Source organism: Drosophila bipectinata, chromosome XR (genome assembly GCF_030179905.1).
Source record: "Drosophila bipectinata strain 14024-0381.07 chromosome XR, DbipHiC1v2, whole genome shotgun sequence".
In the NCBI taxonomy this organism is placed as follows: domain Eukaryota; kingdom Metazoa; phylum Arthropoda; class Insecta; order Diptera; family Drosophilidae; genus Drosophila; species Drosophila bipectinata.
The window spans coordinates 15612011-15625618 of NC_091735.1; the positions used below are offsets into that span (position 1 = coordinate 15612011).

The 13608-nt window shown below is 33.8% G+C and overlaps 1 long non-coding RNA gene across 1 annotated transcript; it reads left to right on the plus strand.

Annotated features, from left to right (window-relative positions):
• The first annotated feature begins 426 nt into the window (after positions 1-426).
• On the plus strand, positions 427-1921 carry LOC138927811 (uncharacterized). Its single transcript, XR_011444288.1, has 3 exons — positions 427-694; positions 1037-1127; positions 1291-1921. It is a non-coding gene; the product is annotated as an uncharacterized lncRNA (long non-coding RNA).
• Positions 1922-13608: the final 11687 nt, after the last annotated feature.

The window sequence follows — 13608 nt, forward strand, 5'->3', positions numbered from 1 at the left end:
TGTATTTTAATAAATTGGGTTATATTATCATATTCTCATAAGGATCGGCCAACTATATCCGATGTTTGCGATATATATCCGGTTTTAACTGCAAGGGTATATAAACTTCGGCTCCGACCGAAGTTAGCTTTCCTTTCCTGTGTTTAAATAATATAATATTTTGAAAAATTGAGCAGAACCTCTTTCGCCCGATTCGAAAGTATGGCCCATATAGCCGTACAAATAATAGGTAGGAAAAAGATATTAGAGAATAACTAAGATTTTTTTAAAATTGTTTTTTAATGAGAAGTAATAGCATAATTAAAACAGATCAAATAAATGATTCTGACTATTACTTCTAGGGTTGTTGATAATATATCGAAATATCAATATATCGATATTTTTTGGGAAAAATAATATATTTATATCGTAATATTTTTTTCCCCCAAATATCGAGTGTGCGATAGTTTTTTTTGATATTATCTGATATTTCTGCGTTGGTCACTCTTTGATCAAATTGAAAAAAGTGAAGATCGGCGGTGTGAGAAAAATGGACATAAAGCTAATAAAAAAGAATTATAGTGAAATAAAAAACGGAACAGCAAAGTGTAATTTGTGCAATAAAATGGTAAAAACAAGTGGAAACACCACAAATTTGACGTCACATGTTAAAAATAAACATAACGAATTTTTTTTAAAGTGTCAGCAAAAAAAGGTTTGTACATATTAATAAATTTATATATAAAATAGCGTTTTCTTTTCAGTGTTTTTGTGTGTGTGAAAAGAAATTCGCAGTATAATTGTGCACATATGTAAATGTATTTGTGTGGGCACCGCTAATATATATATTTATGTGTACAACATGACGCCGAAATTTGGCGCCATTTTACCGCGAAGGTGTAGATTTTATTTCGTGTGTGTGAAAAAAAATGTAGATTTCGCAGTAAAATGTCGCAAAATTTCACACACACGAAATAAAATCTACACTACACTGTAAAATAAAATTTACACTTGAATCAAATAAAATATTGGTGAAATCATCTTTTCTTGATCCAAGATTTAAAAAAATGTACATATCACCCATCGGGGTACAGGAGGCAACAAATGATTTGTTGAACGAAATTTCTACCTTTTCAAAGGAAACCCCGGTATGTCAAATTTTAGAGTTCGTAATCATGTATATAATTTAATAGTAATACTTACATTTACATTAATAATAATAATAACTCAACGTAATTAATTCATTAATAATTTATTTATTATTCCGAAGCAAAAATAAAGTATATATTAATTTCCTTTAAATTATTACAGATTTCTGATGACAATGCAGAGGAACAGTGTGTCGATTTTATGGAGGCCCACAATAGGTCAATTTTAAAGGGCCTTTCCTTGCAAAACTCTGATCACAGCGAGCTAAAATTATATCTCAGTTTGCCCCAAACATCATGGGAAAGTAATCCCCTAACATTTTGGAATGCACACAAGGTGGCTATGCCAGGATTATATCAACTCGCCCGGAAATACCTAATTACACCTGGGAGTTCAGTGCCTTCGGAGAGACTGGCTTCGGCTATAAAATGCGTCGTTTGTGATTCAAGGAGTCGAATGACTGATAATCACATAACGCAACGGGTATTTTTAAAGTCTATTAATGCCAAATATTGGCACTAACTTTATACAAGACCAAGACTGTATAATGGAATACAATCTCCTTATTTTTTTATTATATAAGAACTTTGAATTTAATTTAAGATAAATTTTATGTTATTTTTATGAATAGAACTCGAATCTCAGGCAAAGACTATAATGAAATAGAATATTATTTTTCTTTATGTTATATTTTTCTTTATGTTATATTTTTCTTTATGATTTTCAAATGTTATGTTTATGGATTTAAAAAACTAAAGATGAGAAAAACTAAACAGCAATAATAATTTCTGTGTTTTATTTCTATTATTTTATATTCTAAAAAACTTTTTAGGAAACTAAAAAAAATATCAAAAACATCGATATATCGATTTTTTGTAGCGATATATATTTATATCATTTTGATATTTTTTTAAAACAGAAAATATTATCGATACGATAATTTTAAAAAATTCGACATCCCTAATTACTTCTTAGAAACATTATATGACATTACAAAATATGTCACAAAGGAAAATAAAATAGAAATTGAAAAAAGAAAAAAGAAAAATAGATACAATGTCTAAAATGGGTTTGGTAGATAAAAAAGTTGTAGATTTCACGGCAAATGTCGTTAATAAAATTGAATCCGAAAAAATCGATCTTCAAACAATCACAATATTGTTAATGATAATCGTTATTATAATGTTGGCAAGCGTATTATTAAAATTGTATAAATTACACAACAAATGTTTGAAGAAAAAATTCCAGAGTCAAGCAAATGACCTGGACAGAATCTAATAAAAAAACCCAGCACAAACAAATATTATTACACATAAATGTCAACACCTAAAATCTAAGAAAAGATTAAATCAAGATCATTGGTCACAGGTATCGAAACTTTTGATACGACTACGATCTAATTTAATATTTGTCAAACAAAAGTTCAGTTTAGAAACATCGTTACCAACCGTTCTAAACACTCCAATAGCAGTTGACACTGCACCTGACTCGGAATCAACAGAAACGAACGAATCGGAGTCAGAAGAGCTTCCCAAAGTAAACCCCAAAATAGAAGATGAAGATTTGAATAATCTAACTATTCCGGCGGTATACACTGATCTGGATAATTCTACAGATTCAGATACTTCGAGTGTAATAGAAAACAAAATAAGTAACTCCATCACAATGGCACATTCAAATATTGATTTTATTAATACAGCATCCAAGCTAAATCAAGATTTTGAGGGTGATTGAAAAATTTCAAACATGGTTTTATACTATACTCGACCTAATGAACAATTCCTACTAGGTCTCTTCAAAAGTTCTTCCAATTTTTCTTTTTTTGTCGCACTGTGTAATAGAATCAATAAAATAAAACATAATTATCCATATTTAAAACAAAGCTAAAAGGTGTCGCCAGAAATCTAATCGGTAATGAAACAACAATTACTGAAGTGATTTCCAGACTAAGAGGCAACGTCAAAGGCAAAACTGTAGAAGTATTATCCACAGCGAAGCTGATGAACCTACAGCAGCGCAATAAAACTGCTAACCAATACACACAAGAAATTGAGCAGATTTTTAGAGCTAGCCAGGAGTTATTCCACGCAGCATGCAGTCAAAGACTAAAAATTGCACAATCGATAAGGTAAAACTTATCATGCAAGCTGGCACATTTAGTACTATGAAGCCGTTTCCAAATTTGTCAATAGTTGCACTGAAGCAACTGGACAGTCAAACACCGTCCTATATTTTAAGAATTATCCACAGCGCGGCTCAAATCGCGGTCGTGGAAGTTATAGAGGTAGTTTTCGTGGTAATCACAATAACTACAACAACGACAATTATAACAACAATTATAAAAATAACAATAGAGGGCGAGGCCCATATAGAGGAAACTATAGAGGCGGTGGTAACTCGAACCGAGGCCACAATAGCAATTACCAAGGCAATGTAAGAATGACCCAAATAAAAACCAAAACACATCGGAAAAATCCCAAAACCCTTTAAATACTCAACAATAAAAGAAGTCAGAGTTCACACCATTAATCTTAGCCAAAATATATTCGTTTCATTTTTTAATGTAGCTACTGGGAAAGAACTTATCTTTTTAATAGACACAGGTGCAGACATTTCCATTTTAAAAGAAACTTCGGAACTTCCAAAACATCCAAGATGATTACATCGTAGACATAAAAGGCATAAGTCAAGAAATAATAAAATCCAAAGGTTTAGTTTCTATAGAGATACAGACAACAAAATACATAATTCCACACGATTTTCATATCCTAAATTCACATTTCCCAATTCTATGCGATGGAATAATAGGCATCGACTTTATCAAATAATAAAACTGTCAATTAGACTTCAAGCCATCTGAAGATTGGCTTATAATTAGACCCAATAATTGAAAATTTCCAATTAAAGTACCAATAGCTCATGCCAGCAAGATCCCAAGTTATTCGGAAAATTGAACTTAATTCAAAAGCAGACAGAGTATTAATTCCAAATCAGGAAATTCAACATGGTATTTACGTTGCAAATACCATAGCAACATCCAATAATGCCTTCATAAGACATGTACGTCAAATTAGCGTCGCTCAGTTAGCGTCGAAGTGGAACGGTGGAATTGGAACACAGCAACGAATATTTTGTTTTTCAATTATTTCCGTATTTAGCCACTAAATTTAATCAAATAAACACTAGAATTGTTAAGAATTGAATAAACTATTGTTTTTTCTTACTTTGAGCGGGTTCTTCACTCTTTAAGTAGCTTAAAAATGGGGTTGAAAAATTGCCCCTACACTGTATTGAGCATTATCTCAGAAATAAGAGGATGCGCCAATAAGCGCGATACACCAGCTTATAGCCCATTCTTTTGAGAATATGCCCTGAAAATTTCATTAAAATCGTTCCCTACGTTTTGGAGCAAATCGACTAAAAGTGGACCAACCTGGCTAACAGCCCATACAAAAATGACCCCAAAAAAATGTTTTTAAAATTGTGAAGCTCCGAGAGGATGCGCCAATATGCACGGTAGTGGAGTCGATGTAGGACCTTTTCAAGTATATATGGACCAAAAATCATACAAATCGTTCCCACAGATTTTGAGAAAATCGAATTACAGTTTCCCATATAATTTGAACTAATAAATTGGCGCTCCTCGCCAACCAGTAAACCGGAACCAGTCCGCAAAAAGTTCATTGAACTAGTTTAAAAATACTATATGGCTCTGTTAGACTTATTAAGTCCTTCACAGAGGATGCGCCATTATGCACGGTATACCGTTGAAAAGCTTATTTTATACAGAACATTATAAGACAACTTTTATTTCAATCGCTCCCACAGATTTAAAGATATCAAGTCCCGAAAATTTCAGTCCCTGATTCACCAGCACTGGCCATTAACAGCATCACATATTTCTGCGCTGCCTAACACGGCGCTAGCCGTTATGGAATTTGAATGCCCCCCTAGCTTTTTTTAAAGAGGATGCGCCATTATGCACGGTATACCACGAGAAAGCTAATTTTTAGCCCGTTCGAATGGTACCAGTGCCATTAAAATCCTTCCCACAGATTTTTAGGGACCTGGTTTGCCAATACTGGCCGTTATCATTTTTCCGTGTTTGCACGCTGCACAACACGGCAGCCGCCATTATGTTTGTTTGACTTTTTTTAAAGAGAATGCGCCATTATGCACGGTATACCACGAGAAAGCTAATTTTTAGCCCGTTCGAATGGTACCAGTGCCATTAAAATCCTTCCCACAGATTTTTAGAAATGAAGTCCCGAAATTTTCGGGACCTGGTTTGCCAATACTGGCCATTTAACCGATTCACGTGTTTTGACGCTGCGCAACACGGCAGCCGCCATTAGAAAAAAGAGCTTATAAAGAAAAAAATTACAAGATGAATACAACGATCATGGATTCTGAAAAAATGGTAATTAAATGTATTTTATTGAATAATACAAATAAAGTAAATTTATTGTTTGCAGTACGACAGTGAAATCTGCCCCCTTATGAAGGAACGACAAAAAAATGAAACGGGAGGAAGGATCTTCCATTCCTGGACTTGCAAATTCCAGGAAAAATTTGCCAATAAGCGGTAAATGTTTAACAAAGTAACTAAACTTATTAATATTTATTTAGTTAGTTAGATAGTTGTTAGTTTAAAGCATAAATAAGCGTCAATTTGGCTGCAGAAGCGTGACGCTTCTTTATGTTTTCTTCTTTATAATTCGTGTGAAACCGTTACTCCGTTAACATTGCACGGTGGTAGTGGTTTTATAAAATTGCAACCAAATTTTTTTCTTAACAATAAAAAATGTTAATTAAAATTTTCTTGTCAATTGTAAATTTAACAAGAAATCTTAAAGAATTGTGTATTATTTATTTTAATAATCCATAACTTTATTTAATGTGTGTTGTATACACACTTTATATTGATAGACCCTTACAGACGGTATTATAACATTGGTGAAAAGTGTGGAACGCAGTGTAGGAGACATCTCCGACCCTATGAATTATTTAAATTCTTGATCAGGATCTCCTCCTGTCCTGTCCTGTCCACCAGCATGTCCGTCTGTCCGCCTTTCTGTTCCACGTACACCAGTCTCAGTTTTAAAGCTATTAACTGGAAACTTTGCACACACCCTTCTCTCCTTTGTACGGAGTATATACATACATATGTAATTCTGAAGGACCGGGATCGGCCGACTATATACTATAGCTGCCATATAACCAACTTTGGTACTTTTAGAGATAGAAGCTTGGGACTTTTTTTTAATTTTTTTTTTATTGAAATAAATTGGTTATATAATGATATTCTTATAATAATCGGCCAACTATATCCGAGGTTTGCTATAGGGTATACTTCAAGGGTATATCAGCCGCGGCTCCGCCTGAAGTTAGCGTTCCTTTCTTGTTCACTTTTTTTATTATTCTTGGTTGGGTTGGTCAACCAAACATTGATGCAATGTCGTAGCCAGCACCTTCCCCGGATTTAAATCCGATTGAAAATTTATGGGGGAACATCAAGGGATATGTGGCAAAGAAATACCCGACTTCAACACCGCATCTTTGGCAATTTGTACAGGACGCCCAGATTCCCCTCAAGCGTTGCCAGGACTTGGTGGACTCCATGCCACGTAGGGGTGAAGCTGTTTAAGCCAATAAAGGCTTTACGACAAAATATTAGTTTATATTTATCATTTTTATACCCTTGCAGAGGGTATTATAATTTTGGTCAAAAGTGTGCAACGCAGTGAAGGAGACATCTCCGACCCTATAAAGTATATATATTCTTGATCAGGATCACCTCCTGAGTTGATATGAGCATGTCCGTCTGTCCGTCTGTCCGTCTGTCTGTCCGTCTGTCTGTCCGTCTGTCTGTCTGTTTCTACGCGAACTAGTCTCTCAGTTTTAAAGCTATCGTCTTGAAACTTTGCACACACCCTTCTTTCCTTTGCACGCAGTATATAAGTCGGAACGGCCCGGATCGGCCGACTATATCCTATAGCTGCCATATAACTGATTGATCGGAAATGGTATAACTTTGGTGTTTTTAGAGTTAGATAGTTCAAATTTGACATGTGAGCTATTTTTGGCAAAACATTACGTCATGCCAAATTTCATAAGGATCGGCCGACTATATCCTATAGCTGCCATATAACTGAACGATCGGAAATGACCCAACTTTCGTGTTTTTGAAGATAGAAAGCTAAAACTAAATACAGATTATATTTTTGGCCAGTTGATCCAACCTACCAAATTTCATTAGGATCGGCCGACTATATCCCATAGCTGCCATATAACTGAACGATCGGAAATGGTATTTGGTAGAAATATCAACTTTCGTATTTTTGAAGATAGAAGTTTGGGTCTTTTTTTAGATTTTGTATTGAAATAAATAGGATTATATATTCCTATTCCCATAAGGATCGGCCAACTATATCCGATGTTTGCGATATATATCCGGTTTTAACTGCAAGGGTATATAAACTTCGGCTCCGCCCGAAGTTAGCTTTCCTTTCTTGTTGTTATTTGTTCTAAGTTTTTTTTTAAGATTTGATGAATTTATTAGTTTTTTTTGGTAACACTGCTATTATTATGAACACCCCATTTTGTCGATATTATTTTGTTATTATCTATATTTTCGAAATAAATGGAGTAACTAGACTGAAACAAATGTTAACATAATTAAAAATAAATATATTATGTGTATGTATACCAATTTTGTCCCATTTTGGCGTTTGTACTACAATTATTCGATCTTAAACATTTGTGTCACGAGCACTGCTATTTTTATGAACACAGCTGTATGTCACTCGACTTTTATATGATTTTATAAGATTTAAGCCAATTCAGAAGAGCTCTCGATCTAAGTTCTTCTGCATTATATCTGTACTATTCTGTATTCCATATATCTGGTACTCGTAGAGTACAAGGGTATATTTTATTCGTGTAAATGTATGTAACATAAAACAGGAATCATCTCCGACCCCATAAGGTATACATATTTGAATTTTTGAAGGATTTACACTTTTTATTTTTCTTCTCTCCTAAATAACTTTAGTTTCTTTCTCCTATAAGTTAAAGTGTGGGTGAAAGAGATGAGTGCGTGTATAACAAGGGTGCCCAAGCTCAGCAAACTCCAATACCAGTGTAAAAAATCACCAATACACTTACACCATTTTTTTCCCTGTAGATCAGTGGGGGGCAAAACTAAAAAACGTTTTAAATTTGAGTGTGTGCTTAGCAGAGAGAAACAATAAGAGCAGAGAATTCACTGAGCGAAAAAAACGTATTTTTTTATTTCATTTTTCGTTATTTAAAAGTTTGAATGGGAACTAAAATAGTGTATTTTATTTTAAAGACATCTTTTCTAGCAACATTTCTTAAAAGAATGAAAAACTACGCTTCCCTATCTATATTCCTCATGAAGAAAACTTTTCCCAACCCAAATAATGAAAAACTACGCTTCCCTATCTATATTCCTCATGAAGAAAACTTTTCCCAACCCAATTTCGGAACAAAATTTTTTTCAGTGGAAACATTTTGTTTTTTTAGTTTGGGCTGCCAAATGATTCAAAATGAGAGCAAACGAGAGAGCATCTAAAAAAAATTGAGAAAGCTCACACTTGCTATGTAAAATGAGAGCAGTGGTGCACTGCTGTAGATGCACTGAAAAACAAAATTATAGTAACATTTACAAGGGGTTTCAAATTAATATCATTATAATGAAAAATAAATTTTATTATAGCAATTATAAATAGTACCTATATATTTTAAACCAGCTTATTATTCTACTATGTCAATTAATGCATAACTTTTTACTTAAAAAATGTCGATCATTTTGGCCGAAACAAAAAAAAATTGAATTTCTTGCAGTGAATAGTTTTCGGCAATCCAACAACGAAATGTATTTGGATTAGCACGATTGAGGAAAATAGGGAAAACACGAAAAATTTTGTTTGTATTTGGGCTTTGCCTATGCTGGGAGCAACACACGTACATACATATTTGCCATTTCATTTCCCATATGAAAGAGAAATTCCAACAAAAAAGGAGCAATGGGGCTGGGCACCCCTGGTGTATAACAAAGTAGGGAAACTCGACTATATCCGTCCTTTTTTGTTTTTTTTATTATTTTTCACTAATTATTAAAATACTTCCATTTTTTTTAAGTTACGCTTAACTAGCTATTTAATGGGTTTTCTTGGTTTTTTATAATACAAACTTAATCTTTTTCAAATATAGAAGGACGTCAGTCCAAACATTTATTTAATATCGTTTAGTTTGTCTTCAGGTCTTATGGGGAAGTTTGTTTTGTATTCTCTTTTTGCTTTTTAGATTTCCTTTAGATTTCCTTCTTATTTTATAATAATTTTTTGTTTTGTTTTCGTTTTTAGAAATAGCAAGTTTAATGTTAATAAGGCTATTGTAGAGGGTATAGAAAGAGGTCTAGTACAAGTATCAGGTATACTGTCTGACCTCGACTATACCAACATTTTGAACATAGTCAGTAAGAATGCTAGGGATTCAAAAAACAGTTGGTTTAAAATAAATATAAAATCCAACAAGTTAAAGAAATCCATAGATAGAAATTATAAAAGACTGTTGCTGAAATGCAACTTCAAAAAGTCCATGGATGAATCGGTCATTTCTCACCGAACACCTCCATCAGACCAGTCTTCAATTGGTGTTCAGTTAGTCCGATTTCCCGATCAAGCGGATGAAAGTCATATTGAGGCTTCCCTTAAATGTATTAGGAAAAAATGCCAATTTGGGAATGTAAGTTTAAATGTTGACGTGGAAATGGTTGAATTGGACCCAAGTCGTGTCCGCACACCTAAAAGTACACCACATTTAATAGGAAATTTTGAAATAGAAAATTTAGAGGAGATTTTGATGAAAATAGGAAAAAAATTTTCAAAAAAACAACTTCTAGAGCACCTAGTTTGAGAACATTTTTTCTCAATAAATAACGCGTGCTCCTTAAATTTTAGGTCAATGCGTCTTAACAAAAATTCATTTGTAGCTTATGGATATTGCAATGATCCATCTTGCAATAATTATACATTCAAAGGCTTATACAATGGATTTGTTAAAATGCATTCTAGTGAAATAGGTATTACGCACACCCTAGGTTTCCAAAAATCATCCCAATGCCGAGCTATAAGTAGATTTATGGCTAAGCGGGAAATCAAGGGTAAAAGTAAAAGTCAGAAAAAAAGAATGACTCCTGTAGTCATTCAGTTTTGTACGAGCCATTATGCAAAAATAATGTGCTCCGATATAGATAAAACAGTTGGCTTAAAGAATGTTGCATTACGTGATTTTACAAGAAATGCTCTAGGTTTGGCATTCAATATATTTAGAATAATTGATTTCGAAGATTGGTTCAAAAGTTTAGTAACCATTCTTCTGTCCCCAAACGTCAATGATATGTTTAGTGAAGCTATATTCTCTTTAAAAGAAAAGCAGCCATATACATTTGAGTCCCCTATTTCCAATTCTTCGACCGAGTTTGGGAAGAGCTGTAATATTACTTTGAGCACTATATCTGGGAAAAGTGACTTTCGAAAGCGATTCAGCATTTTTGTGGAACAAATTACTGAATTGCTTTTAAGCCAACCGAGTAGTGGCCAAAGTAACTTGTACTTTTGTCCAAAACTGGTCGATTTGATTTTGGCTAAATATATAGTTTTTTCTCCATTTTGGACCAACATAATGGGTATTTTTATTGATAATAAAAATAAAAGAACAAGTAATGGCCCCATTGAGTCCTTTTTTAAAATTTTGAAACACAGCGTTATTAAGTCTAAAGTGGGACTAAAACTTGGAAGATTCATTCGAAAAATGGATGATCTTTCAAAATCTGTGGTGCGTCAAATTTAACTCACGCACCCAGAGCATTATCACTCCCCCTTAAATCACGGTACAATTATTAAGGCAAGGCGCCATATACGTACCTGTGATAAGACTTTTAAACAAAAAAGAAAAGAAAACGAACTCACTAATTCCTCTAATAAAGAACTGTCAACTTTCAAAGAAAGTTGGCAAAAAAAAGGTATTAAGAAACTTAAAGTGGGATTATTTAAGAGTGACTTCTCCGGAGCAAACGAGCTTCGAGATGAATATATAAAGTCACAAGATATTGACCCTATTCAATTGGATAATTCATTGGATAACCATAAAACTGTTCAATTTGGTATGGAAGACAAATTTAAGAAAATTCTTTTGAGTAATTCTAATTTAAAGCAATTTCTAAATAATAAGAATATTAAATTTTACATTTTAATGTGCAAAACTCTTTATGAAAGTGTGCATGGGATTAAAATGAATAAGTTCATATATCATTTTGAATTAGACGATTTAATTACATTAATGGATAAAAATTTGCTTTCAAATATTATTGTAGACGCCTCTTTAACAGTATTAATTGCTGATAGGGATGATGTTACCTTTGAAAGCGCTCCTTGTCAGCTTGGGGAATACGCATTTCAAAATTATAATGTCATAAAAGACGCTTTTATGACCTCCAATATTTTAATTGTTCCACATTGTTATGAAAGACATTTCCTTATTTTGTTTGTTAATTTTTTAAAAATGGAATTTAGTTTCTTAGATCCCTTTGGAAAGACTAAAATTGCGCAGAAATTTATTAATTATTATAAAAACTTGCTGGAACGAGTTAGTAACATGAGTTACACCTTTATTTCTACAAATCATGATATACAACATGATTCATTTAATTGTGGCATTTTGATTTTGCAGTTTGCAGAACGCTACCTGAATAATCTACCAATGACTAACTTGGAACCCCCACATTTTTTCCGTAAGAAATTACTTAAAAAAATAATTGACTACGGCGATTCGTTAACAAATGTTTGTTTACATTGTGGTCAATGGGATATTGGCACAGAATGTTGCAACAATTGTGATCGACCCGTTTGTAGTAAATGCTTACCAAAGATTTATAGTTCAACTAAAATTTTCTTATTGTGCTTAATTTGCAAAGATTCACAATAAAAACGTTTAATGATGTTAGCAAAAAACTTCTGCATTGTTGAGCAGGTAAAATGTCGAACGGCATACAAATGTTTCTTATCCTGATTGGATTTGGTTGAGACTATTCTCCCTTTTCTATAAGTTGATTTGAACATTAAAGTCATCCGCTTACACCCTCCAAAGCTAAGCAAATTTGTAACTCGTTGAACAGTTTGCATTGTTGAGCTGGCAAAAGAAAAAAGCAAATAAATAAACGTGGATTAGGCCTATTGGGGACAACCACTATAAAAAAAACGCGCCAGTAACTCTACCTCAAAGGTGGTGTGGAAAAGAGTTTTAGTAAGTATAGTTTTAATACCAATTTTTGTATCATTCTATATTTACCTATTATACGTATTATAGGACTGATCAATAAAAGTACTGGCGTCCCGGCGGCGGCCTGGTTGGCCTTCCCGGCGTCGGCCTGGTTCGCCGTCCCGGCGGCGGCCTGGTTCGCCTACCTTGCGTTGGCCACCCGGACTCGCCGGCGCCGAGGAAGTACCTCGGGTACCGATTCCACTTTACCTACATTTTGGGTTCGTCCTGGGTTCGTCCCCACAAAAATAAGTTTCTAAAAGAAAAGAAAAAGATTTATTATTTATTATTAGATTTATTATTATTATATTTTTTAATTATTATTGTTATTGTTAATATTATTGTTAATATTCAACATATATTTATTAAATAAATACTTACAGCATTCGCGAAATGAAAATTATACTCCATTATTATTGCCTTGAGCTTGTGAACTGTTGCGAAATTGCTTGAGAAATGACGCTTTTAGGGAAAACGCGCAATAAGTGTTGCGCAGCGTCAAAACACGTGAATCGGTTAAATGGCCAGTATTGGCAAACTAGTTCCCGAAAATTTCGGGACTTGATTTCTAAAAATCTGTGGGAAGGATTTTAATGGCACTGGTACCATTCGAACGGGCTAAAAATTAGCTTTCTCGTGGTATACCGTGCATAATGGCGCATCCTCTTTAAAAAAAGTCAAACATACATAATGGCGGCTGCCGTGTTGTGCAGCGTGCAAACACGGAAAAATGATAACGGCCAGTATTGGCAAACCAGGTCCCTAAAAATCTGTGGGAAGGATTTTAATGGCACTGGTACCATTCGAACGGGCTAAAAATTAGCTTTCTCGTGGTATACCGTGCATAATGGCGCATCCTCTTTAAAAAAAGCTAGGGGGGCATTCAAATTCCATAACGGCTAGCGCCGTGTTAGGCAGCGCAGAAATATGTGATGCTGTTAATGGCCAGTGTTGGTGAATCAGGGACTGAAATTTTCGGGACTTGATTTCTTTAAATCTGTGGGAGCGATTGAAATAAAAGTTGTCTTATAACGTTCTGTATAAAATAAGCTTTTCAACGGTATACCGTGCATAATGGCGCATCCTCTGTGAAGGACTTAATAAGTCTAACAGAGCCATATAGTATTTTTAAAC